Here is a 6,000-nt window from a genome sequence, read left to right as displayed (position 1 = left end):
GCCTTCATGTTGTATATGAGCAGTAACAGAGATCACTCATAAAGCTGAAAAAATGTTAAACCTCTTAAAAAATATATCCAGATATATACAGGTAATACAGGTGTATATCTAAAATGAAATGGGAACTGAGAAAATACCATATTACAGATATAACAGAGCTGTACACTTGCATTTCAAACGGAATGTAATTACTTGAGTAAATTGTCAACGGGACCTCAGGTTTGTGTTGTGATTTTTATAAAAGAAATACATTAACGCTTAACTCACACTGAACCACAGTGCGTGAAGCTCTCTAAACGGAAACAGTGATTCCACACTGTGCTTTTGTTGAGCAACCTGGGCAACGTGCTCCGATTACTGATCAAATGACGTGGAGGAGAGAGGAAGTCTGTGTGGTTAGATCTTAGTCAGAAAGTCCCAGTTCCTCTCTGTATTTTAACTAAATGTTGTGTATGTGTGTATATAGGTTTTTATTCCAAAAGGGATTGCATGTAGTTGCAATGAATCAAAGGTGAAATATTTTAATTTAGTCTGAATATACTGAGTCTCAGGTTAGGGCTGAGGTTTATTATTATGTATTGGTTAAAGTTCATTTTAGAGTTGCTGTTGTGGTTAGAGAGAAGTTTACGGTTAGGTTTATGGGTTTGACTTTAATGAAATAATATTTTCACACAAATATACAGTAGGTCAGCCATTGCTGCAATATTTGGGCTCTGGTGTTCTCTCCACCCAGAGAAAAATACACTACTAGGTGTGGAGCGTAATGAAGGGTCTTGTTGAGGCATGGCAAGACAAGGCAAGAGAGCTCAGAGTGAAAGGGTGCAGCATTTCAAAGCTCAATTCTGCACCACAATGATGACGCCTAAATTCAGAAAAATGGACTAAGAATGCTGTGGCTGTGTTGCTGCCCTATGACGTAATGATCTAATTGGATTTCTCTCTGGAAATTTCTGTCTCAAGTTGCCTGTGCAGACAGTCTGACCTTTATGGTATCAACCTGAGTCACTTACACTGTAGCGTTATTACAAACAGAAGTTCATGCAATGGATATGAAATGGACATTAGGGTTTGTCTCACAGTCCTATAACTGAAGATATGGAATATATAGAATATTTGATGTCAGACTTCAGAAATATGATTCGTGTAGAAGTATCAGGAAGAAGACTCAACTTTGTATGGTGTAGTCAACATGGCCCAATTTTCTGTTCTCACCTGTATTTTTCAGCTGGTTAAACTCACTGCTGTTTGCTTACAGAAAAGCCCATCAATCACCACGGTAAGCACTACCTGTTCATCAATTATGCAGCTTTGACACAACAGAGGGGTTTTAAAGAAAACCGATTAAGAACCACTATTAAAAACACTCAATACATTATCTCGATCCCTGCCACAAATAAAATGCCAAATAATACATACCTGTATGTCATCACAATACACCTAACATCCTGAAGTCTGGATCCTGAAATCAAGATTTATTTGATTAGAGGAATACAAAAGAAGCATGTTTTTCTGTTTATTTCTGTTTTCATGCTCATATATTACATTTCCCCTTAGAAACCTAACTTCATCACATAAGTGAAGGTTTTCCATTAAAGCTTTTTTCTCTCTCTACAAGACATATCAGGAAAAAGAATGACACGACTCAGAGTTTCCTAGCATTTCTCATGACAGCTGATAAGGCAGACCAATGAGCCAAAGCTGAGGGTTGTGTTCAATAAAGCTTTTGTGTTTGGAGAAACTAGTAATGCCTCTTTGTATAGCTGTAAGGAAAGCACCTTCCAGTGAAGCCAGAAAGGTCAGCAACCTTGAAAAGTATAGAAAACACAATAACCTGTCTATGAAAACACGGGGTATAATTCAATGCTGGAACTCTATCTGGATTTAAACCTGAAGAGGGTGTGACCTAAACAGAAATGATTTTTTTTTTTTCACAGTTAAAAAAAAAATACAGATTAGTACACAGGACTGTTGTTTGTAATCATGTTCAGGCATTTATTAATGATGAATGCTCATTTGAGTTAACTAACTTGTGTCCTGTGGAATCCCAGTTTTTCTGTAACAAGATGCCTTGTGAACTTTTCTGGCAAAACAAACTAAAAAAAACAAACCAACATAAATAGATGTGTTTGAGCTGTCTGTGTTTTCTGATTCTAACGGCCACTAGTAATTACTAGTAACATCTGTAAAAGAAATTTATCATCATTTAGGATGAAAGGAAAAAATAATTCTCCAGCAATTCACTGGCATGTTATAGCAACCATTATGTAACATAAATTTAATCACAGAGATCTCATATAATAGTATTCCTTATCATTGAAAAGAGCGTTACAGTGATAAAAAGGTCAGAAAGATGCTGAGTCCAGCTTTTTAACTGAAAATTTCACTGTTATGGTCTTGATAGTGGATGGTATTTTATTGAATGTTGTTTTTGTTGTCTCGTTTTTTTGTCACATGGTTATGCACTAAGGCGAGGACATAGTTTTGACAGTCAGTGTGCCGTGTCAGATCCCTTCAGCAGAAAACTCAAAGCCCCCACTAAACAACCACCAGAACACCACAAGCTTAAGTGCACACAGCCACATGGACTCCAGCCTTGCAATTTTCCAAGGCAAACAGCTCTAGTAATAAAAGCCTTAGCAAGTAATGTTACCTGCTTCAGCCCAGTGTCTTATAAATTTCAACCGAGAGAGACTGTGAGACTGTGAGTAGATAATCTACTAAGTCAGTGTTTGAATAATTTCAGTGCAGTGGTTTGGTGAGCTGACTTCAGGATCTGAGACTCTGACAAAGCTCAGGGTCATTCAGGGAATTTCTAGATTTCTACATGTATTTGTATTTTTTTCATGGTTCCAAATAATGACACACTGTAATGTTCCTATCAGTATGCACCTTATATACAAAAGTATTAAAGCTTTCACTTGAAATATTTTGCAATCCTTAGAGTTACAGATTAAAAGACTTAACTTTTTTTTTACCTTAGGATTCAAGGGAGGTCAGAGATTTTGTATAGTATATAGTATATAGTTTTGTTAAGGATTTGTATAGTATCTAGCAAAGAACTTCTCATTCATATTTAGACAGCTACTTCATAGCAAGAATGCATCATGACCTATTAGTCATGTTGTCTTTAAACAGAAATGGTAGGAGGAAAGATCCTCTTTAAATACCTGAAAAACAATATCAGAAAACTTAACCAGACTCTTACAATACCACATGTAGTAGGTGTTCATTAGTTATGGGTTTATTATTAGAGATACGTATGTGCAATGCCTGAAAAAGACATGATTTCAGTCATGTCTTTTTCATGTTCTTCTATTCTGTCTGCTACATACACTATGTCACCCAAATGCACGTGTTCCCATTATATGCAATCATGCTGACAAATGCTACAGTGCTTCCACCCTTGATCTCAAATGATACTCTTTATTGACTTAGAAACACATTTCTCTGAAATTGCTCAATACTCAGGGAACATGGTAGCTTAGTGGTTAGCATGTTAGCTTTGCACCACCAGGGTTGGGGGTTTAATTCCACCCCGGTGTGCAGAGTTGACCTTTTCTTCCCTTTTCAGTCCAAAGACATGTGTTGTAGTCTCTAAATTGTCTGTAATGTATGTGATTGTGCCCTGTGATGAGCTTGCATCCTATCCAGGCCATCAGCTGCCTTGTGCCCCAGTCCCCTGGGGTAGACTCCATGTCCCTGGTGATGGATGGATGTTCCATACCTGTAGCTTGCCTTTTGTTAGGGAGTACAGGGAAAAGTATTACTGTAGCATATTTGATGTAATAGACTCTGAGGGAATGACCTTTTGCCCACAGCTGATTGCTGACTGCTCGGTGTGCTAAAACAGCAGGTGGTGGCAGATTAAGAGGGTGAAGAATGTTGGAATCCACACAGCTCCAATATACATTATAGTGCTATACTGCTTGATTATTAATGTTCTACATGTGCCTAGTATCAATTACTAAGGCAAAGTGCAGTACAGTGCATTTACAAGATACATCCAACTAATAAAATATGTCTCCATTTCAATCTCCATTGAAACAGGGCCATTGTTTAGGTTCACTTGATAAACAGATTCACTTGTGGCAAAAACACAAACATCACAGTGAGTTTTATCAACTGCATTCCTCCATTAAAAACAAACCAAGACTCCTTTGGCTGTCATTTTCAGCTTTGAATATATACAGTATATATAGCCCTTGAGTAAAATGACTAACTGTGGCATAGATGACTGTTATTTAGGCAGGGTAAGGGGGTCGTTACTATAATTAGTGTTGACCAGTCATCCTTGGAGACACGCATTAAAACCCGCACACTGAAATAAACATAACGCAATGATCTGAACCAAAGCCTTTCCACAGTTCTTGCTCCTGCTCATTAAGCCGTCCGCCTGGGGCTAATTATAGTGGTATACAGAACCTATGGGGCACTGGCTGTGCATCATCTTATCTAGACACAAACATGGCACCCAGGCGCACATGACCCTTCACTTTTTTATCAGGCACACAAGAAAGGCATAACATGTATAACATATACTATGATTTTTATATAGATTATATACAGTATATATGATAATTTTACATATTTCTTTATAGAAAATGGATGGAAAATGCATATACATCTGTAAGCTATGAAATTCTACTAAAGATTCTAAAAGTCTAAAGTTTCTAAAGATTTCTGAAACATGAACATCCATAGTGCATATATGAGAGACAGAAATGGATCACTGCAATTCTTCATGCCAGTTTAATTAGAAGCTTTCAGTGAACCACTATGTTAGTCTTTCAGTTAGTAAAAGAAACACTTAAAGAATAAGAGAGGAATGTGGTAAATTATTTTTTTTGTTTTATTGACTCACGCATCCCTCAACACTCCATCACCATTCAAACAAAGTGTAGCATTAATCTCTGACTCAATAATAAATAGACAAGTCACCCAATACTTTCCCACTCTCACCCTATCTGTATCTATATTTCAGCTTCTATCTTCAGCATTATCCACCTTTCTCTGTCCATGGAACTGTATCTAATGGTTCTGTGAGCTACCTTGCAATGACATACGGTACCTGTTCATAAATCTATTCTTGCTTATTTACAGCCTCTGCTGTAGTCAGCACTTTAAACAGTACAAATCCTCAGGTACCTTTGCCATCTGTAGGACTCTAGCTGATGCCAAGCTGCTGGTCATTGCTGAAGAATCATTGCTGAAACAGAAGAGTATCTACTGCAAGTCAGATCACTATTTCCTCTTGAGTGTGTTGTCTTCATAAACACAAAGCTGTGCTTTTAGGACACGGGATTGCCTCTTAGGAGCTCTGGATAGGTTACAACCAATTCCAAAAAAGTTAGTGGTTTTGTTGATTTAAAAATTGAACCTTCACCCAAAGTTTCCCAAGCAGTACGAATAAACAGGAGGTTTTCTGATGCTGGGTCCAAAACAGAGGAGCTTTTTTTTTGGATGTGAAACCCAACACCGTTTTGAATCAATCCTGGTTTATCAAGACTGACCTTAGGTGGTCATCCTAACTCAAAGGATCCTTCATGAAGAAAATGGGCAGGCTCTAGACAAAGCATGACATTGTGTGGTGAGGTGCAGATACAAAGACCCTCAACACACTGCCACCTGAGTTAAACAACAGAATATTTTCAGCATTCAGAGAAAATGAGTCCTGTAGTGAAGGCATTTCTCTAAACCTAGCATCAATAAGAATCTAATGTGAATGGTAGATAATATATGATCATCATATTATGCATGTGTACACAAAGAATTCTTATTTGGTAAATATAGTAAATATTAAAGCAGTAACTTACCTTTAACTGTATAGTCTTGTACAGATCGGTATTTAGTCCTTTTTTGTTACTGTTTCAAAAAAAAAATCAATTATTTCCTTTTTTGGAATTCTTATTCTTACCTATTAAAATAGACAGTATATGGCCACTGATTTGTTTACAATTTATAATTCTTTCAGTTTTTAATCTACAAAACAAAGACCACCAC

Source organism: Tachysurus vachellii, chromosome 2 (assembly GCF_030014155.1).
Source record: "Tachysurus vachellii isolate PV-2020 chromosome 2, HZAU_Pvac_v1, whole genome shotgun sequence".
Classification (NCBI taxonomy): domain Eukaryota; kingdom Metazoa; phylum Chordata; class Actinopteri; order Siluriformes; family Bagridae; genus Tachysurus; species Tachysurus vachellii.
Note: the sequence above shows the minus strand (reverse complement) of the source record.